A 23,480-nucleotide genomic window follows, 5' to 3' on the forward strand; every position below is an offset into this window, starting at 1 on the left:
TGCATGCATCTATCAAAATTCCTAATATTGCTGGGTAAAGATTATAAACATTTTAAGGTTTTGGATATGTATTAACAGATTTTGTAAATTCAACATTATCATTTATAGAAATAACACCATCAAGTATAATAAAATCAATCTGTAAAACCAAAAGCAATGTACATCTCATATCTACATCATATAATTTTATTAGCTTGATATATAATGTAACATATTTTAATTTGCATACCTTTCATTGGTAATCATATGTTATGACTTACTATGTAGTTTTGTTTTATTGACAAGACTTTTGTTATTAAGCTAACATACTCATCTTGATTCTCTATATTCTAGATAGTAAAGGTATATTAAATTATTTTTGCCATTTTCCTAATATACTGCTTTTTTCTTGCTACTAAATCTTATATTTACATTTCATATTCTGTAAGAGTGTTTTTACGAGAGCTTTTATATTCAGCCTATTTATCACATCTTTAGTGATATATGTCAATTCTTAAATAGGAATTTACCACCTGCTGTAGCTGGACTAAATATGCTAAGTTTCTTATATGCATTTAATATACTATGATCCATGTGGGCTAGACAATAGTTTAATGTACAAGTAATAACAAAAATTTAATTAAAGCAAGAAAATTCTTCTCTCTACTTCTGATGATAACGAGCAAGGCCCTTCTTTATTGTGAAATAGCTTCTAGATTCTTATAAGTTCTCATAATAGCATGAATCTATTCATGAATTTTTTTTTGAGACGGAGTCTCGCTCTGTCTCCCAGGCTGGAGTTCAGTGGCGTGATCTCCACTCACTGCAAGCTCCGCCTCCCGGGTTCACGCCATTTTCCTGCCTCAGCCTCCCGAGTAGCTGGGACTACAGGCACTCACCACCACACACAGCTAATTTTTTTTTTTTTTTTTTCCAGTAGAGATGGGGTTTCACCGTTTTAGCCAGGATGGTCTCGATCTCCTGACCTCATGATCCGCCCACCTCGGCCTCCCAAAGTGCTGGGATGACAGGCGTGAGCCACCCCACCAGGTCTATTCAGGAAATTTTTTTTAACACTTCTGATACTTAAAAAAACGCACACAATCTTTTTTCTCCTCTAGAACATAACACGTGCTTTTGTAGGAAAGTTAATTTTCAAATACAATTAAGAAAATACAATTAGCTACTCAAATTTTTGATAAATTCTTTTGTTAATATATTTACACTGTAATTTATTTTCACTATTTTATGGTCTGCTTTTGTAACACTGAAACATTAAACTTACCAAAAAAAATTTTTTAATGACTACGTAACAGGTCACCTTTTCTATGTGTCATAATTCACTCAATGAAACTATTCTCTAGTTGTTAGACATGTAAATATTTTATAATTTGTAATTAGTACCATTAGTTCTGTGATGGCCATTGCACCATTCTTTGTAATATCTTTTTTTTTTTTTTCACAGCTTGCATATTTATTGAACAAATACTACTAAAATACCTAAAATACATTGGGTACTTGTCATGAGTGCATCAGTAAAGATGACATTGTTACAAAAGCCTGCATTTTCAGCAGTACACAACTGCAACTCTACATAAATGCCACAGATGCAGAATACTGTTTTCTTGCTCTATTTACACAGCTGATATACCTATTCTAACGAAGGAGGGAGCGGAGGAATGGCACAAGAAACTCAGGCCAATGGGGGAGCAAGAAGAAAATGAAGAAGTGCAGTGCATGCGTCATCGGTGTTTAACAGTCAGAAGCGAAACAACAGAACAAGGCCAGCCCTGTCAAAAGAAGAGCTAAAAGACAGTTATATAAAAATTAAGGTGGGCTTTCAGACTGGCTAACACAACAACGTTCCATGAGTAGACAGTATTTTATTTTTGTTTATCCATTTCGTTGGGAGCAAGGACAAAAATGTAAATCTACACCTTGCTTATCAAAATTGCCAAAAAAAGAGTGCTCTGCCTTTTAAAAAAGCATTATGATTTTGTAAAGACCTTGTTTTCCAATTTAACATTTGGAAAAGGTGTCATTTTCATACTCCTACTCAGATGCCAGTGTTTTGGGTTTTTTCAGGGGGAATTTATTTAAAAGTTTTGCTCTTTTTTTCCACAAATATCCTTTCAAACAGAAAGAACCCAAAGAGACACCTCAGAATGCCTGTAAAATTCCTGCTTTTCTTTCTCTAAGTCAGGCAGGCGAGGCTACAAAAAGGAAGAGATTTGGTAAGTAAATTACAGTTTGGTGATTGCTCCTGCTACCGTGACTGCATGTCCATGAGTGCCAGCCAACAAGAAAATCGTCTCTCACACTCCAGTAGCATTCGCTCAACCTGCAACACTGAGGAAGAAAGCCACACTGAAGATACAAGGAAACAAGTCAATCCAGTCTAGAGAACAATATTCAGGGAAACAGAGTACCAACACCTTCTTAGAACATGGAAATACAAAATAACTCCATCAGCGCTACCTCGCCAAGGAGCATGTTGAAAGTCCAAAATAGCACCATCCATCAGTGTCTCAGGTCCTGTGGCAGCATCTGAGTCACTTACCACAAGGAAACAATGAGTTTCAAACTACTTCTATACATCAAAAGAGTACATGGATAAAATAAAAAGCTATACAAACAATTGATGAACATAAACTACTAGGTTTGTTACATCTAAATGAAAAAAAGGGGGGGGACTCTCAGCCTCTGCAAGAAGTAGTCGGGAGCTTTGTGAGTGAAAAGGCAGGAGTGGACCGGTTGTGTGAGCACAGTGGGAGTTTGAGCTGTGGAAGTCACTCTTGTAGCGAACCAGGCCTGAAGGTCCACCTGTCAGGGCTGTAAATGTGGATTCACAGTGTGAAATTCTGAGCGTTTTCACCTGAGTCAGAATGATTAAAAACTGGTTTGATGATACCTATTTGTCCATGGTAAATTCTCTAAAGCCAGGCTCAGAGTCCCATAGTTTCTTCTTAAACTTGATGATTTACACAGAAAAAAATCCCATATATGATACCATGACCTCATCAATACCCATACACCGTACGTAATACAAACGGAGGTGTTACGATTCAACAAAGGGGAGGTAACTGATTCTTGGGGAGCGGAGTTCACTGCTGCCCAGTGGAGTCAGGGAGGCAGTGTTTGTCTCATCGCTCTTCTTGCGGTTCAATTCCTTTGGGACAGGAAGTCTTCCCTTAGGAAGCCTTCCCTCCATGTTCTTGTTTGGAAATGGTTCTTGACTGACCCAGACAAAGAGTTCTGGGTAATAAACCATTTTGAGAATCTTAGTCTTGGGCTTTTATTCTCCCTCTCTTCAGTCCAGGGAGACCAAGAGACAAAAACCCTGCTCCCTGTTCACTCTGTCTCCTCTCTACACTTGGCAGGAATCGGCGGTTGGGGGCCCCATGGCGAGCAGCCAAGAGGCGCGCACGCCCCGACACCCTGCACCTGCACCTGCACCCCAGGCGCCCTGCTCGCCGTGCTGCCCCCACTGCACTGCTCTTTGTAATATCTTTAAGAAAGTTTGTTAAAAGATTGTTATATCAAAAGGAATGAATTTTTTTTTTTTTAATTCTTGGTAATTACTGCTTTCTAGAAAGGCTGTAATTATGTCCCAGCAGTTAGTGTTCCTTCATTCATCCAACACAGCAAAGGCCAATTATGTATCAGGTACCATTCTTGGCATGTCATAGTGGGTAACAAAACAGACTAATCTATCACATAAGGAAGACAGACATTAGAAAATGCAAACAAATACATGTTTAAAAAAACCTACCAATTATGATTAGTACAATGAAAGAAAAAGAGAATTAGAATAATGGGGGCACTAGTGTGTACAGGATGGTGAGGGAAGGTCTCTCTGAGGTGACGTTTAAGGATTGAAGGATGAGAAGGAACTAGCCAGAGGAAAGGGTTACTTATGTATGTGGTACCTAAGCAGGTGTGGACAGAAGAACTTTTCAAACAGAAGTTAAAACAAGAAGGCTCTGAAGTGGTAGATACCTGGGTTTTTTTTTATGGGTATGGCATAATTCACAGGGGAACACTGGTAGGAAATGTGGTTGCAAACATAGGTGGGGGCCAGAGAGTGCAGGGTCTAGTTGCAGAAAAAATGCTCCTTTCATCTTTAAAAGGAAATTTCATTGAAGACTTTTAAAGAAGGGAGTTAATGGTTTGACAACAACAACATGAATGTTAGTTATGTGCCAAGTCCTCTACACAGATTAATTTTACAGATGAGATGACTCAGGCCAGAAAGCCCTCAGCTGAACTGAGAGTTCGTATCAGCAGTTCATACTGGCTCATCAGTAGCAGAGCTAGGGTTCAAATACAGGGAGTGTGGGTCCAGAATCCGCCCTCTTAACTACTGCATTATACTGTCAGTGCACTGTCAACAACTGAGCACTACGACTTAATAGGAGAAATGGCATCTCCTACATTTCAATGTGTAACTTTACTAATAAAATTCAACTTTTAAAAAATACATGTTTATACACACAAACTGTGTACATGTATATTAAATTAACTACATCATTTGTGGTCTGACTTGTGGTTAGTCTTGGTGTTTTTCTAAATGGCTTTTATGATCTATCATTATTTCTTTTCTAATATGTTCAAAAGTTTTCTGTTTTAATGTGCCTTTCAAACAACTGGTTTAAAGCAATATGTTTCTGCCTATTTGTACAATTCCACATTATTCTAATATTGGGGTGTTTTAATTTGCAATGAATATACATTTCACTCAAGAGTCTCTACTTTCAAACTCTGTATTAAATAGCACACTTTTCAACTTATGCTAACAATAAAATGTTTAGTTTTCTATTATTGTGTTCTGAGATTAATGTAGACTTGTGCCTTTGTCAATACTTACCATGCATATCTTTATTTCTAGTACACACTGAACTTTCCTAGACACACACATTTTTGAGTGGTTATTTATTTGAAAAATATACTCTCTCATATATCCCTAAATACCACATAACCTATTAAATTACATTGCTGTAATCTATAATTTTTGCTCATTCTTTATTTAAAAAATTTTGTCATAATCTGATAGAAAATAGCAAGGTGTGGCCGGGCACAGTAGCTGTAGCCCATGCCTGTATCCCAGCACTTTGGGAGGCAGAGGCAGGTGGATCACTTGAGGTCAGGAGTTCGAGACCAGCCTGACCAACATGGTGAAACCCCATCTCTACTAAAAATACAAAAAATTAGCTGGGCATGGTGGTGCGAGCCTATAATGCCAGCTGCTCAGGAGGCTGAGGCAGGAGAATCACTTGAACTTGGGAGGTGGAGGTTGCAGTGAGCCGAGATCATGCCATTGCACTCCAGCATGGGCAACAGGGAGAGACTCCGTCTCAAAAAAAAAAAAAAAAAAAAAAAAGTCAAGGTACACTTATTTCTATTTCTTTTTGTACAACTGACAAACTGAAGAGACCATTAGTTCTCTGCTGTATTTTCACTACTTTAATCCTTCTGCTATAATAAAATATGTTTCAGTCTTTTGAAATAAACTATATCTGATACTATGATGGTAACTTCTATATTCCAACAGACACAGGAGACTTCAGACTGGTAGTTCACCAACTTTCTTCTCCCCCTAAATATTGAGGAATATGATGGATTTCTTCAGAAGATGAGAAAATACAGTTAGGTGATTAAGAATAAAGCTGAAAAAATCAGGAATGCCACTAGCTATTAGTTATGTAACCTTAGCCTCCATTTCTTCATCTATAAAAATATGGATAAAAATAATGACAATCTAATGTTGTCAGACAGACTAAAAGTGACTTACATGAAAGGCTTTAACAAGATGCTTGATATATAAAAGTCCTAAATACATTATAATGGTAATTAAGATGGCAGCTCACACTATAATCTGTTAACAATGATTCACTACTGCAGTGATTCTTAAGTAAAAACTTCTGGGGCTGGGGGTTCAGGGGATGGGACTCATGCATGATTGGATACAGCCCGCAAGATGCACTTTCTATACCACCCATGAGATGCCCCTAATTGTCTATGATCAGTTTCTAGCTTCTAGTCTATGCCTTAAAAACTATCAGCAACATTTCTTAAAAAAATAAACAAAAATAAACATTTCTTATAGAAAATCAAAAGATAGAAAAGCATACAGAAAGTGAAATTTACCTGAAATCCCACCTCACAAAGTTAGATCATTATAAACATTTTGTTGGACACAGTTCCAGATTTCTCTAAATCTACATTTTTTACATGTAATATAAACATCTTATCAAGGTTCTTTTGATTCCTGTTTTTGTTTCCTCAACAGTGAATAAATCTCTTGGCCTCTCTCTCTGTATACATATAGAAATTGGTTTAGCAGTTGGATAGTACTGCATTTGTCCTGTTTTACTTAATCAATCCTGTATCATGACTGTTTATTTCTGAGCCAGAACTGTTTCAGAACACTGTTAAATAACAGTGGTGCTAGAACATTAGAAGTATATAAAAGCTGCTGATTTGGGATATAAGATGAAACAGGGGATATATACTTTCGATGCTTGGAAGTTTCCTTTTCTTATTTTATTAAGAATTTCAACCAGAAATGAACACTGACGTTCACCAAATATTGAATTTTGTGTTATATTTATGACTACTAAGATAATCATAAGGTTATCTACTCTGCACTATTAATAAGATGAATTTTGTTAAGAGGTTTCCAAATATGGAATCATCCACACATTCTTAAAATGCACTTCACTGACTTAGACCTTAAGTTCACCTGGAACTTATTTGCTAATATTTTATTTAAGACATATGCATAAATATTTACAGATGATAATGGTTTAGGGTTGTAGGCATTTTCTTTATCAGGTTCTACGTCAGTGTTATGCTTTCTTCCTATAAAGTTATTAAGGAAATGTTCCTTCTTTTACACAAGTCTAGAACAATTTACATTATGTAGGATTATTTGTGTGAGGGTTTGAAGCAACAGTGAAACTATCTGCATTCTGTACATTTCTTAGAGGTAGTCCTGTGACAAATGTCTTTCTTCCATAGTTACTGATATATTTGTTGACCTTTTCTAGGGCCAGTTGTGGTAATTTGTACTTTATTTTAAAATGCTCACTTAATCCAGAGTTCCATAGAACATCTAAATAGCATAATAAATTACTAAAGAAATTGAAATGATAGTCAAAAGTCGTCCAACCGACCGAGTATGGTGGCTCACGCCTGTAATCCCAGCACTTTGGGAGCTGAGCCGGGTGGATCACAAGGTCAGGAGGTTGAGACCATCCTGGCTAACATGGTGAAATCCCCTCCTTACTAAAAAAAAAAAAAAAAAAAAAAAAAAAATTAGCCAGGTGTGGTGGCAGGCGCCTGTAGTCCCAACTACTCAGGAGACTGAGGTAGGAGAATGGCGGGAACCCAGGAGCCACTGCTTGCAGTGAGTGGAGATCACGCCACTACTCCAGCAGCCTGGGTGACAGAGCGAGACTCTGTCTCAAAAAATAAACACCCAAAAACAAAAATCAATTATCCAACCTCAGTTCAGTGCACCAGAATAAGAGTTTTACAGATGGACTTCTATTATTATTATTATTATTTTTTTGAAACAGGGTCTCACTCTGTCACCCAGGCTGGAGTGCGGTGGTGTGATCTTGCCTCACCNAATTAGCCAGGTGTGGTGGCAGGCGCCTGTAGTCCCAACTACTCAGGAGACTGAGGTAGGAGAATGGCGGGAACCCAGGAGCCACTGCTTGCAGTGAGTGGAGATCACGCCACTACTCCAGCAGCCTGGGTGACAGAGCGAGACTCTGTCTCAAAAAATAAACACCCAAAACAAAATCAATTATCCAACCTCAGTTCAGTGCACCAGAATAAGAGTTTTACAGATGGACTTCTATTATTATTATTATTATTTTTTTGAAACAGGGTCTCACTCTGTCACCCAGGCTGGAGTGCGGTGGTGTGATCTTGCCTCACCACAACTTTAGCCTCCCGGGATCAACGATCCTCCCACTTCAGCCTCCTGAGTAGCTGAGACCACAGGCCTGCATCACCACGCCTGGCTAATTTTTTTTTTTTTTTTTTTTTTTTTTTGGTAGAGATGGCATTTCACCATGTTGCCCAGGCTGGTCTTGAACTCCAGGGCTCAAGCAATCCTCCCACCTTGGCCTCCCAAAGTGCTGGGATTATAGGGCATGAGCTGCCGAGCCTGGCTGACTTTTACTAACTTTCAAGGAACAAATAATTCCTATATTATACAAACTATTCCAGAGACTAAAAGTGTCTTCTGAGGCTAATATAACCATGATAACAAAACAGGATAAAAGTAATATATAAAAAGGAGATTACCAACCAGACTCATTTGTGAAAAAAGACAAAACAAAGTATTAGCAAGGGGAATCTACTACCAGTAAATGAAAAAAAAAAAAAATCCTGACAGTAGTGTTGGTCCCACTGCAAGGAGGGTTCAACATTCAAAACAAAAGAAAACCATATGAATGTAATTTACCACATTAATGGATTAAAGGAAATAACCACATGATCATCCCAGAGGATGCAGAAAAAGCATTATCTATTATGGATTTAGAAACAAACAACTTAATCAGGCATAGAAGGGAACATCTTTAACCTTATATTTAACTAAAACTCCAGAGCAAATATCATATCTAATAGTGAAACTTAAGAATTCTCCTTCAAGACAGAAATAAGTCACTTCTATTATATTTGCCAATGTATTAGTGAGTAAGTCCTAACCATTACTATATGACAAGAAGAAAATGGATTTCATGGATTCCAATTTATACTTTTCTTTTTAAATCTTAGAATTTCTGAAAACAAGATGTGTCTCTAACCTCTGTGGTTTGACAGTGAATTGGCAGCATGTTTTCTTTCTTAGTGGTACATAAAATAATGGTGCAGCTTTCACTGCAGAAAAAAGACTTCATACTGTATGATGTGTTTAAGAAAGATTTTGAATATATCAGTCTCCCAGGTGGGAAGCTATTGAGGAATTTTAAAGAGGGGAATGACATGATGTGATTTAGTTTTTAGAGAGATCATTTTGTTTGCAGTTATCAGATCAAACAAACACAAGACAACAAGAGAGGAAGATCACTGGGGAGTTTCTGCATTAATCCAAGTGGCCTGAATTAGAGTAGTGGTGAAACGGTGGGAAGTGAGGCCATGAGGCAATTACTGGAGTCTGAGAAATTTGACTGTGTAAAATGTGGGGTCTAGTTAGGGGTAGGGTAAATAGATATTAATGAAATGGACAAGGTGAATCTCTACAACTAGCAATCCCGATGCCCACCCAACCCAAATCCATTTTCTGGCAGCAGAATATTCTGAAATCTCCTTGTTAGATGGCAAATGATTTACTGGATTGATCCAGGGACACTGCGCTAGAAGTCCAGAATCGCTGCCAAATCTGCCCTTCCTTTCATGGATTCCTGTCCTTGAAAATAAGCACTACAGTTGACTCTTCTTTGAGAAAAGATACCAGGCAGATGATAAGCACCAATTGCCAACTGTGCTTTATTCAAATTTGAGTTACAATAAGGTCTCACGATAGCTGGATCTGAGATGTTTTGAAGGGAAGAGCTGACAAAAAAAGTCCACTTATTCATTCACTAAGTTATTTATGGGCATCCAATCACCGTGTGACATTCTGGATAGTGATGATAAAGGAGTAAACAAAATGGATAAAGCTCTTAATCCTCATGTACTTACTTAATATTCACAGAGCGACTTGAAAAGTGAAATGTACTTAATGAACATTTACTATGTGCCAGTCTTCATATCAATCTCTACCCAAAGGAAAAAACAAATAGATCTGGCCCCATTTTATAGCTGAGAAAAGTGACAGAAAGGTTAATGCTTCCCATGATAACATAATTAAGTGGTAGAACCAAGATTCAAACAAACCTCAGGTCCACTATAATAGGGGCTTAATTTTTCCTCTTTGGCCCATAATGATTTTAAAAAAACATCATTCAAGGATACATAACCCAAGATTTTCTATCGTTCCCTACCATGCGCAACCCTTTCCTATTTTTCTTCCAAATTTCTCATTTTGTTGTTCTTTATTTCACTCTACCTTTTATTTTGGATTTCCCTTAGCCCCTCTTCAGCATCAAGGTTCAGACATTTGTTTTGTTTTTTGTTTGTTTTCAGACCACATTTGATTTTACCATCTAGTGTTAACCAGAAGGGGGAAAAAAAACAGAAGACCAATCAAGGAAGAGAGGGCCTAAAGGAAGAGTATTAGGAATTCCAAATTTCTGACTCTGTATTCTAAGGATTACAGCTGTGTACCAGTAAGTTTACTCTAGTAAGACAGAGAGTTAGCCATGATGGAAGTGTTCAGCCAGTGTCACGAGGGTTGTCTGCCCCGGATATTACCAAGAATCACTACAGCAGCTAAGAGACTGGAATTGTCTGTTGCTGCTAAGATGCCTTCCAACTTTAAGGCCTATTAGTCTGTGAAATTAGGAAAAACAAAAAATGAGCTTTATTTCAAATGGTTCAAGATGTTTACATAAACAGATGTTTAAACTAATTAGTTTTTTAAAAATTAGCAGTCTATCTTCCCACCTTCTATAGTTTTGTTAAATAGGCATCTTAAACTACCCTGACCTGAATTACAAGCCTGTCTGTGATTTGAAAAGACTGGAAATTAGAATAGAAATTGATTTTAGAAATTCACCCATCTATTTGAGAACAGAGAAGAATCTTCAGAATACATACCTACGTAGAGTATTACACTTTTAGTAAGATAAAAATCTGGAGGTAAGTTATAAATAAATTAACTAATAAAAAATAGACATAGGTCATATAACAAAGTGATCACTATTAAAAGGGAAGGTAAAATCCAGTTGTACTGGGGGAGTAGGAGACTTTAATAAACGAACATTTCTTTCAACAGTTAATTCAATAACGGTCACTGATTTTACATCTATTTGTATTGAGGAAACTTCTCATTTTATTAAATCTTAAAAAAAATTCCTGTATGTTGATTCGAACAACATTTATAAAAATGTACACAAGATCTTGAACTTCTGGGTTGAGCTGATTTTGAAATATGGTTCGCTGCTTGTGCTTGTTTCTTCAGGAAGACTTACTTTTGTTCTCTTATTTGACCATTTCTCATTTGCTTGTATCCAGTAAAGAGATATGGTCATCAAACTGAAAAAGATTTAATGAAAGCTTTATGTGGACAAGGGCACCAATGACTTAAAATAGGTTTAGATATAACAGCTTTAGCTAAGAGAAAATCTTATCTAATATATTCCATCTTTAAAGATTCAGGTACTTTTGCAAATCTTCAGAAGTCTGGAAAATAACTCTAAAACCTGACTCTATTACTAGAAAGTTAGACTACAATATTAATTTTTATGGGTTTTTTCACAGTATAATTCAGAGTATTCTGAAACTCTCTTTGGAAAAACCATCTCCTGGTATTTTGATATGAATATATTTGTTTTGCTAATGTGAAAGTCTAAAGGTCAAAAGAGAAAAACTGAGGGGTCACCATTAGTATCATATTAAATCAAGTAAGAGCTTATGTAAGATGCAGGCAGAGATATGAAAAATTCTTGTCTCCATATCAGTCCTGGTTTTGGGAAACACGCTGCTGTGGATGACAATATATTTTGCTTATAAAAATGGGAGAAGTTATGTCAAATATATAATGATGTATCACATCAATTGTGTTATGAATGGAGAAAAACTCAGATAACCCTCTACTTCAAGTCAATTTCCAGGGTCACAGAAAAACATCTTAAAGAAACCCTATTTAAAACAAAATCTTGATAATTTAGAATAACCATTCTCGATTGGTGAGATGTTTGACTAAGTAATATGCAACCAAATGACATAATATTTTTATCAACTTGTAACCTACCCATATAAACATATATGCTATTTGCAATTCTGACATTTAATAAAATGAAGTGGGCCACTTTTTTATTTATAAATAATAAAACAGTACATTGTGCATACTCAGTATCAAAATTAAGCAAATGTGGCATATACCCAAAAGCCAAATGGGTTGTTTATAATCAGTTTACAGAAGGAAAATTGCCCAGTTGGTCATTTAAGTAAGAATACTTTAGAATAAGCACAATAGTCATAATGTTAACTAAAATTTATACAAATCTCATTTAAATTTGCCTTAATCAGTTGTTACCAAACCCACGTTTTATCTGCAAGCCTACATTTTATGGTTGCAATCTTAGGTATTTTATTAGCTACCCAATTAAGTAAGTTACAATTAGAATAAATCCTTGGAGTTCCCAACAAATGAAGCAAATCTCAAGTCATGAGCAACAATTAAACCTAACAACTAAAAGCATTTTCCTTCAAAAGCTCTGTTTTAAACAGACTTAATAGGTTCCCAACTCTCATTTCAGGGAAGCTACTACAGCACAGGTAAGGAAAAATAGTGAGAACAGAGGTCTAGAATGCAGACTCCTCTCCTTCCTTCCCACTGTTCCATGACTGTTGCTCTGCCTCTTTCAGTCTGTGGGTAATTTCAGGGTCCCTTCTGCTTGGTTTTCTTTTCTAAAGAATTTACTGATGCCTCTTTTAAAAGAAAGAAAGTGTATATATATACAGCTGTTTTAAAAAATAACAACCACCCTTTACCAACATAAAATACACTAAACCACATAAATATTATACGTGAGCTTTAATAACACATTAAATAAACATTTTCTTCAGTTTTATGATCCAGATTAAAACACTTTTCCCCTCTGATTGTAACAATAAGGTATGTTAACTACAAACTATTCCAACAATTTGAAAGGTATAGAAGGACGAAAGTGAAACTTTCCTGAAATTCTACCACCATTATACATCCCTCCTAACCACTATTCAAAATGATTTTATTATCAGTGTCAAAAAGTTTGCATAAAACATTAAGGTTCTATAATTTGGGGCTGAGTATTTTCTAGTGCAATGGCTTCCAAACCTTTTTCAACACAACCCACAGGAAAATTTAATATTATGTGACACATTTAATATTACATGATAATAATGACAAATATGTATATTTTGTCAAAAGTTTCATGAAACAGTAATTATCCTTAACATATATGATACACTCTCATATTTATTCTGATTCATTAAAAACAACAACAAAAAAAACTGATTGTGTCGTGTGATTTCCTGATTTGTTTATGGCTTATAATCTGCAATTTAAAATCACTGACCTAGAGGAAAACCCTAAATTCCGTAGTCCAGCTTTGCTACAGTTCTCTGAATAACCATAATGAAGTCATTTAGCCTCTTTACTTCTCAGTTTTTCCACTTACTAGTAGTAGAGTTGAGCAGACAATAAATACACCTCAAACAAAAATAAAAATGTCATATAATATGAACAAATATTAGTATCAGTAAGTAAAACACAAGAGGTGTTTTTTTCACTTTGCCACTCAAATAAAAAGAATCAGACCCCAAATTCCTTAATAATTCATCATGCTATCATCAATACACAGTAAGAGGCCTTGATAAAGTGTGCCCTATGAAACTGAGTTTGAGTCAATGGCTCACTCCAAGATTTTAATCCTATTTAACAGTTGCTAGGAAACCAACATATCCTTCATCAAGGACACATGAAGTCCCATTAAGAGATTCCAAACTACCCAGTATAATTAGAATAAACTGCAGGCCAGCAGCACTATCAGATTTAAAAAGTAATAATAAATCAGGCTGAGCAAGGTTGTTGGTGCCTGTAATCCCAGCACTTTGGGAGGCCAAGGCAGAAGAACTGCTTGAGCCTAAGAGCCTAAGAGTTTGAGACCAGCCTGGGCAACACAGTAAGACCTCGTCTCTACCAAAAACAAAACAAAACAAAACACAGCTTATTTTTTTCAAAATAACCTTGAAGTGAGTAGCACATCTCTACTGAAACACTGCCAAAGGAAATATCTAGAGATTTTCTAGAAAGTTTTACTATGACATTAAAAATCACTATTTTGAATTAGTTGAGAGCAGGAGTGGCCAACCAGCAGATGGCTGCAACAGTTGAAATACTCCAAATTTCTATACAATCTTGTAATTGAGCTTGAAAACAATAATAATAAAAAAACTACAATGAAGAGTTACAGTATATCTCACTTAACATTATATGCCATTTAGTAAAACAGGACTGTGATACACACTGTGTGCCTGCTAGTTCCAAGTTAACTACCGCTATGATAAATAGTTATCACATTAAGGTAACTATTAAAATGAAATTTTGGGTATCAGATACTTTAAAACATGGAAAACATTAATAACCATATGAGAATGTGATATAGACTGTGATGGTTGATTTAAGGTGTCAACTTGACTAAAGAATACCCAGACAGCTGGTAAAGCATTATTTCTGGGTATTTCTGTGAAGGTGTTTCCGGAAGAGACTGGCATTTGAAAGAGTAGACTGAAGTGGAAAGATCCACCTTCAAGCAAAGTACATAGATGGACACCATCTTATTAGGTGAGGGCCCAGATGGAACAAAAAGTTAGAGCAAAGGCAACTTCTCTTTCCTCTGGAGCTGGGATACCTTTCTTCTCCTGCTCTTGGAAATCAGAACTCTCCATTCTCTGGCCTTTGGACTCTGGGACTTGTACCAGCAGCCCCCCCCAGCTTCTCAAGCCTTTGGCCTCTGACTGAGAGTTATGCCATCAGCTCCCTTGTTCTCGGGCCTCTGGATTTAGACTGAACCATGCTGCCAGCTTCCCTGTTTCTTCAGCTGGCAGGTGGCGTGTCATGGGACTTCTCAGCCTCCATTATTGCATAAGCCAATTCCTCTAGTAAATGCCCTGTCATCTATCTACCTCCCTACCTCCCTATCATCCACCCATCCATCTACCTATCTATCCTATTGATTCTGTTTCTCTGCAGAACTCGAATACATGTACTTTACAAAAATTAATGGCTACTAGGCCAGTCATATAACTACTACTCTACTTTCTATTAATTTTCTTTTTTTTTTTTTTTTTTTTTTGAGACGGAGTCTGCGTTCGAGCTCTCGCCTCTGTCGCCCGCCGGCTGGAGTGCCGTGGCCGCCCGATCTCAGCCCTCACTGCAAGCTCCCGGCTCCCGGTTTACGCCATTCTCCTGCCCTCAGGCCTCCCGAGTAGCTGCGACACTACAGGCCCGCCCGGCCCCCACGTCGCGGCCGGCCTCCCGTGTGTGTTTTGTATTTTTTAGTAAGACGGGGTTTTCTTAGGTTTTTCCCCCCCCCCCCCCCCCCTCCGTGTTAGCCAGGATCGCGTCTCGATCTCCTGACTCGTGATCCGCCCCGTCTCGGCCCTCCCAAGTGCCCCTGGGATTACAGGCTTGAGCCACCGCCCCCGGGCCTCTATTAATTTTCTTAGAAAATACATTAAAACCAAGTCTTTAATACTTAGATGTTGATTTAAGTATAAATCATTCCTGTGGTCTGATACAGCTTTATGAATACTTTCAACAAAAAGCATTAAATACAGCCAACACTAAGTGCATTAGAAAATTTATTTACAAAATGGCTGTGTGTGGTGGCTCAGGTCTGTAATCCTGGCACTTTGGGAGGCCCAGGCAGGAGGATCTCTTGAGCCTAGGAGTTCAAGACCAGCCTGGGCAACACAGTGAGACTCTGTCTCAAAAAAAAAAAAGAAAGAAAGAAAAGAAAAGGAAATTATTTAAAAAATGAAAGCCGCCTCAAAATGAGCAACTATGAGCTAGAAATTAGAGATGGTCTCCAACTTACAATGGCGTGACTTACAATTTTTTGTCTTTTAAGATGATGTGAGAGCAATATGCATTCAGTTAAAAACTGTACTTCCAGTCCTCATACAACCATTGTTTTTCATTTTCAGTATAGTATTTAATAAATCACATGAGATACTCAATACTTTATTATAAAATAGGCTTTGTGTCCGATGATTTTACCCAACTGTAGGCTGACTGAAGTGTTCTGAGCATGTTTAACATGCTAAACTAATCTCTGATGTTTGGTAGGTAAGGTGTATGAAATGCATTTTAGACTTACAATATTTTCAACTTACGAGGGGTTTAACGAGATGTAACCCCATTGTTAAGTCAAGGAGCATCCATAAATATATTATGACAAGTAACAGACTGGTCAGTTAAATGCAGTGTAAAACTGAAATATAAGAGTTCCAAGATCAGAACAGTTGGCATGTTTAGAAGAAGGTAGGCATTGCCTTCTTATTTGCAATTAAAGAATTCACTCAGAAGGAACCTTAAGACATTTTTGAAGAAAGTGAGGGATGTATATGAACTATGATACTAATGTTCCAACCTTAAGATTAAAGAAAAAAATTGGGAAAAATAAGTGACATAAAGAGAACATCAGAACAAATAGAAAAGTGTCAGCAAATAGGTTTCATTGAGTGAAACAAAATATTGCATATAAAAGAGAGCAATAAAAGAGATCAATAGGTCAATATCATTAGTTGAATGGTCTTTGAACTGACTAGTAAGAGCTGAATTCTTCTGAGTAGCAAGAGGGAAGCAGCTGAAAGGATTTAAAATGCAGTATGGATGGGGGGAAGCTTTTGTACACCACTTCACTGTAGTAAATCATAGTAGAGATAAAAGGGTACTAACAAGAAATGCAAAAGGATATGCATGTGTCTGTAGATATGCATAAGCATTAGATAAAATCAGAAATAACCTTGGAAGCCACTTTGTTTCTGTTACAAGTAAGCTAGTTCATTCATTCAACAAACACAGGCAATACTGTATACACAAATTGTGTATTTTATTAGGCAATGGGAGGGATACAAACACAGAGTAAGACATGGTCTTTGCCCTCAGGAGTTTATAATCAAATAGATTACCATATTACCAAAACTGGTAAGTGCCCCATAGGTGGTTCACAGTAGCTGTAATAGGATTTTAGATGTAAACATTCTCATTTTCAGCTAGGGTTACTAGAGAGAGCTGTAATTTCGAACTATGAAGATGAAGGGAGGAGGGGATTCAGGCAGGCAGGGCAACCTCTGGGGTGGCTAGAAAATGAGCTTAAGGAGTGAGATAGGGAAAGAAAAGAAGATTGGAGCTGGACTACATATCGGTCTTCACTTAGATTCACAAATACCAGCATATTTGACAGTGTGTTTCAATTTTCTTTTTGTAGAGACGGGGTCTCACTATGTTGCCCAGGCTGGTCTCTAACTTCTGGCTGCAAGCAATCCTACCTTGGCCTCCTAAAGCGCTGGGATTACAGGCATGAGCCATCATGCTTTGCCTCAAATTTGTAATTTATCACAGAATTCTTCCCAGTAAAAGACATATTAACTGACTCTGAAATTTATTTCACAAACTGAATGAGAAAAGCATTTTTATCTTTTTTAAGCTTTATAAAAAATAGTTTGAAGTTCTTCTGAAATCAGTTCTACTGCAAGAGGCCAGGCTGGGCTTAGTGGTTTATGCCTGTAATCCAGCAATCTGGCAGGTCGAGGCAGGTGGATCTCTTGAGGTCAGGAGTTGGAGACCAGCCTGGCCAACATGGCAAAACTCTGTCTCCACTAAAAATACAAAAATTGGCCGGGTGTGGTGGTACATACACACCTGTAATCCCAGCTACTTGGGATACTGAGGCAGGAGAATCACTTGAACCCGGGAGGCAGAGGTTCAAGTGAGCTGTGATCATGCCATTGCACTACAGCCTGGGCAACAGAGTGAAGACTCCATCTCAAAAAAAAAAAGAAAAAAAAAAAAAATGAGGCCACATAGCTGCAGTTAGTGAACCTGTCTAGATGCTCTAAAATGGTCACAACACAGGCTTCAGTAATGAAAACCCACTCATACCTTTGTCCATGTATTTTAACTCTATCCAGAAAGGAAGACTACTTTTTCAGAAACAGTTCAGATACAATTGCCAAATCAAACCTGTGCATCTACAAAACAGTATCAATACAACTTTGATGCATCATGTCTTGTTATTGGACTGGACTAAGAAAAATCACCAAACTGAATCCAATCAGGCTAAGACTTCAAACTTTTCTTTATTATGAATCACTTAAACGTATTTTCTCCCAATGTCTTATTGTGGTAAAATCCATGTAACATAACATTTATCAACCATTTTAAGTGTACAGTTCAGTATTAAATGCACATTCATAATGTTGTGCAACCACCATACATCTCCAAACTCTTTTCATCCTGCAAAACTGAAACTCTGTATCCATTAAATAATAACGCCCCCTAACTGCCCCTCCACTCAGCCCTAGCAACCACCATTCTACTTTCTGTCTCTATGAATCTGACTGCTCAGGTACCTCATGAAAGTGGAATCATATGGTACTTATCCTTTTGTGACTAGCTTATTTCACTTAGTATAATGTCTTCAAGGTTCATCCTTGTATATATGTCAGAATTTCCTTCCCCAAAAGAAACTGTGTAAGTTTTATTTTACAGACAGAGTCTTACTCTGTTGCCCAGACTGGAGTGCAGTGGCACAATCCCAGCTCACTGCAGCCTCAAACTCCTGGGCTCAACTGACCCTCCCACCTCAGCCTCCCAAGTAGCTGGGACCACAGGTGCATGCTACCACACTCAGCTAATTTTTACGTTTGTGGATATGGGGTTTCGCTATATTGCCCAGGCTGAGAGCTTCCTTCCTTTATAAGATTGAGTAATATTCCATTGTATGTACACACCCATTTTGTTCACCCATTCATCCACTGAGGGACACCTGGGTTGCTTCCACCTTTCGGCAAGCTACTGCGAAGAATGCTACTATAAACATGCATTTACAAATACTTCTTTGAGACTCTGCTTTGAATTATTTTGGGTGTATACCCAGAAGTGGAATTGCTGGATCATATGGTAATCTTATTTTTAATTGTTTTAGAAACTACCACTATGTTTTCCACAGCAGCTGTATTATTTTACATTCCTGACAATGGTGTTAAAAAGTTCAATGTATCTTTACCTATTTTCACAGTATTTCCCACTTAGTCAGCTTTATAATACGAGGTAAAATTCTTAGACTGCCTAAACCCAATACTCCTATTTTGTTAACAGCAGGGAGAGAGGAGAAAAGACAGGGCAAAATAACTTACCTCACATTCTTTTAACTTGTGCTTCTTGTGTATTCACTTATATAGGATAAATTATTATTATTATTTTTTTTTTTTGAGACAGAGTCCGGCTCTGTCATGCAGGCTGGAGTACAGTGGCACGATCCCGGCTCACTGCAAGCTCCGCCTCCCGGGTTCATGCCATTCTCCTGCCTCAGCCTCCCGAGTAGCTGGGATTACAGGCGCCAGCCACCATGCCCAGCTAATTTTTTTGTATTTTTTTAAAGTAGAGATAGGGTTTCACCATGTTAGCCAGGATGGTGGTCTCAATCTCCTGACCTCATGATCCACCCGCCTCAGCCTCCCAAAGTGCTGGGATTACAGGTGTAAGCCACTGCACCCAGCCGAGGATGAATAATTTTATGTGTGAACTTGGCTGGACCATAGTGCCCAGATGTTTGGTCAAACATTATTCTGAATGTTTCCGTGAAGGTGCTGTTGGATGAGGTTAACATTTAAATCAGTGGCCTTTGAGTAAAACCCATCTGAACATGGATATGCCTCATCGAATCAGTTGAAAGCCTTCATAGAACAAGACTGACCTCCCCTGAGCAAGAAGGAATTCTGCCAGCAGACTGTCTTTGGACTAGAGCTAAAACTTTTTCCTGGGTCTCCAGCCTGTAGCCTGCTCTGCAGATTTTGGATTTACCAAGCCTCCACAACTGCATGTGCCAATTCCTTAAATAAATCATTCTCCATCTATGTATAAACACCTTGTTGGTTCTGTATCTCTGGAGATGCAGTATCCTGAGCAGTACAGATGGTAATACCAGAACCAGGACTACAGCAGACTGGTAGTCAAACTATTTTCCCTTCCCAAGGAGGGAAGGAGAATAAACAAAGAAAGGGGAAGAGAGTCATCAAGGAAAGGAACAAAGCTAACACAACAGACTTAACTTTGTTCTCATTTATCTCTAGTGGACACAGACAAATTAAGTGTATAAGCAACAACTTACATATACATATTTTAATGATCTAAAACTAAAAAGTTTGGTTTGGATCGATGAATTACTTCACAAAATAAATACTGCCTATGTTTCTCTTCTGGTCCCTATTTCTTAAAACACCCATACATTTACACTGATTACAACTCTCAGCCCAAAAAGACTTCCAGAATTAAGAAACCTCTATTCTCCCACCAAGGATGACAGATTTCAGTTACTGATTTGCTACTATGTGATGATTAATAGCAACCAGATAAATCGTTATTTATTAAATAGGATTGTTAATTTTAAAAGCTCAGCTATACATATCAAAGAACTTCATAACTCTACCATCTCAAACCAGTAATTCTATTAATTAATAAAGCCAATTTTATTAAACGAAAACATCAATAACATTCCAGAGTATTATTAAAATGGTGTTTTTAGGGTGTCTGTGCCAATTATCCGCCTTAATATGAAGTTTCTTGTGGCATGTCAGCACCTCAACCAACTGGTCCAATTCATAGCATTAGAAGTCTATGAAGAGAGTTAAGGTCAGCATTGTCACATTTGATCTAAATCTGACTAAACAGGAGTAAAGAATATAATGAACAATTTTTGTTTTGATAGGGTAAATATTTCATATGCAACTAACAACAAATATTTGAGAAGAAAACGTTAAAAAAAGTTATGTTATATAGCTTCTGAACAATGTTTTTTTCTTTTTCTTTTTGAGATGGAGTCTCGCTCTGTCACCCAGGCTAGAGTGCGGTGGCACAATCTCGGCTCACTGCAACCTCTGCCTCGCGGGTTCAAGTGATTCTCTTGCCTCAGCCTCCCAAGTAGCTAGGATTACAGGCGTGTGCCACCATGCCCGGCTAATTTTTGTATTTTTAGTAGAGACAGGGTTTCACCATCTTGGCCAGGCTGATCTCGAACTCCTGACCTCATGATCCACCCACCTCAGCCTCCCAAAGTGCTGGGATTACAGGCATGAGCCACCGCGCTTGGCTGACCAATGTTCTTGAGTTAATATCATATTACTACATATATTAGAATCAAATGTAGCTATTGTTCAAACACTATAAACATCAAAACTTTAAAGCCTTTTCAGTTGGCAGAAAGGTGCTCACATTTTAAAATGTACATATACGGTAAATGAGTTTTTCCTTCAGAATTTGAAAGGTGGGCATGTGAACCAGTAGGATCTAGATTAGAGGCAAAGGCTGTCATTTTCATGAAACAATGGTTCAGTGGACTTCTGTGTGCCTGAGATACACAGAAGGGTCAGACGTTTATAAAGAACACTAAGAAGTCATGCACAGAAAATACGGAAAATCTCACTCAAATATGGAAATCAAAGAAGATAGCAGTAGACACCGCAGAACTTTTTGGATTAATAAACTTTAAATAATGGCAAGAGGGATGGAGGAGTAAGAGTGATTTGCCTCACTGTAGAGAAATATTTTATTACTGAAATTGTTCAGAACTGTCAGCATACGGTGACAATAAAAAGCAACTAACTTTTAGTATGCTTTATTATTATTTTTAAATCATCTACAGACAATGCATCCCTTGTTGCCTATATTAGGGGGCACCGATCCTTCCACTCTCCGCCACTTAGTACACTACTAACAGAGCCTTCTGAAATGATCGGTTCTACACTAACCCTATGTCAAAGAGAATCTACTTAAGGTGCATTAGTAGGAAGAGCTTTACCATAAGAGAGATAAAAGAAACTTGGTATCATAATTTTCACTACTATACTTAATACTACTCTAAGTGGCTTAAGTATATTTATATTATTACATGAAATTTAAATATTGGTTTTAAAAATCAGTCTCTATTTACCTAATATGCATACGTACTTCAAGTGAAAAAAATAATTTACAAGAAAAGAAAATGTAGAGCTATCTTAGCATAACTGACTCGATGGGGAAAACATGCCCTTTAGCCACAGTTTTTTCTTTTAGAGATCATAAAAAGGACAGGTAGCTCAAAAGTAGAAATGTTTTTCCCTAATTTGACTCCACCCCAATGGCCAAAATTTATTTTCAGCTTCATAAAATGCCAAAGGATTTGCCTGATTTCTGTTATGTAAATCTATTTTTTGTTTTGTTTTGTTTTTTAGAGATGGAGTTTCGCTCTGTCGTCCAGGCTGGAGTGCAATGGTGCCATCTTGACTCACTGCAACCTCCGCCTCCCACGTTCAAGTAATTCTCTGCCTCAGCCTCCAGAGTAGCTGGGATTACAGATGCCTACCACCACACCGGCTAATTTTTTGTATTTTTAGTAGAGACAGGGTTTCACCATCTTGGCCAGTCTGATCTTGAACTCCTGACCTTGTGATCCACCCTGCCTCAGCCTCCCAAAGTGCTGGGATTACAGGTACGAGCCATCGCGCCCGGCCTGTAAATCTATTTTTATAAGTAAAATATTCTAACTCTATTAAAAATAAAAGTTTGCATAAAGAAACAAGTTCAACCAAATTTCTGCTGTGTTATTGGTCCTACTCTAAATGCTTTGTAGGTATGAGAACTGGAGATAAAAGTAACTAACTAACATTAAATGTGCTACAAGGCAATTTCCTAAAGCTAGAAGAAAGAAGTAGAAACTGTGCCACTGGAACAGCACATTTGAAGGCCAGAGACTGAGCTCACTAAATTCGTGAAGAACATCTTTGCGAGAGACCAGATGGGCTCTGCCTCATGGCCTACAGGATATTTCCTTTGTATACAGGTGATTAGAGACAATCATCACTTTCAGTATTATGTTTATATTTGTTTGAAATGAAGGCGCCGTTATAAATATTATAGTTACTATCTTTACAAAGAAAAGAACTATAAAAGCAATGTAATTATGTAGTAAGAAAGGGCAATTTGAAGTTTAGGTAACTGAAATCCATGAAAATTTAATGAATAATAATACGCTAGATCAGTGGTCCCCAATCTTTTTGGCACCAGGGACCAGTTTCATGGAAGACAGTTTTTCCACACAGTGGGGTGGGAAGGGATGGTTTCAGTATGAAACGGTACCACCTCAGATCATAAGGCATTAGATTCTCAAAAGGAGTGTGCAGTCTAGAACCCCCACATGTGCAGTTCACAATAGGGTTCTGCCTCCTATGAAAATCTAATGCTGCCACTGATCTGACAGGAGGCTGAGCTCAGGTGGTAATGCTCACCCACCGCTCACCTCCCGCTGTGTGGACTGGTTCCTAATGGGCCATGGACTGGTCTGTGGCCTGGGGGCTGGGGACCCCTGTGCAAGATGGGTGAAAAAAGGCATAAATGACTTTGACACATTAAATTAAAAAGTCAATTTCTTACGTTTTAAATTCTTAAAAGTTCAATGCACCTGAATACAGCAAGGCTTCTAATAATATACTTCAATTACGATGAATAAAGGCTGTTGGCCAACAGACTGCTACTAACATAGAGGGGCTTAAAATATAAGCATATTGAATTAACATTTTCCTTTTCTAAAGTGTAAATAAGTATGCAGTAGGCTCCAAAAATTTTATTTTCAAGT

At 37.6% G+C, this 23,480-nt stretch overlaps 1 protein-coding gene, 1 long non-coding RNA gene and 1 pseudogene across 8 annotated transcripts in view; 1 reads left to right on the forward strand and 2 right to left on the reverse strand.

Moving 5' to 3' along the window:
* LOC108512943 (uncharacterized) overlaps positions 1–2,773 on the forward strand; it is a 97,681-nt gene extending 94,908 nt beyond the window's left edge. For 5 of the 6 annotated variants that reach the window (XR_001880754.1, XR_001880757.1, XR_001880752.1 and 2 more), the window contains one exon: positions 1,445–2,773. This is a non-coding gene — a long non-coding RNA (uncharacterized LOC108512943). The remainder of the gene's footprint in view (positions 1–1,444) is intronic. The other variant, XR_001880753.1, reaches the window with a different exon arrangement.
* The window catches only part of CDK8 (cyclin dependent kinase 8), a 156,908-nt gene that overhangs the window by 31,242 nt on the left and 102,186 nt on the right, over positions 1–23,480 (reverse strand). The window lies entirely within an intron of this gene.
* Positions 2,960–3,349, reverse strand: LOC108512941 (neuronal regeneration-related protein pseudogene; annotated as a pseudogene). The gene has a single exon (XR_001880751.1). The product of XR_001880751.1 is annotated as a neuronal regeneration-related protein pseudogene (transcript).

The sequence above is a fragment of the Rhinopithecus bieti genome, unplaced genomic scaffold, assembly GCF_001698545.2.
Source record: "Rhinopithecus bieti isolate Rb0 unplaced genomic scaffold, ASM169854v2 scaffold_28547, whole genome shotgun sequence".
Lineage (NCBI taxonomy): Eukaryota > Metazoa > Chordata > Mammalia > Primates > Cercopithecidae > Rhinopithecus > Rhinopithecus bieti.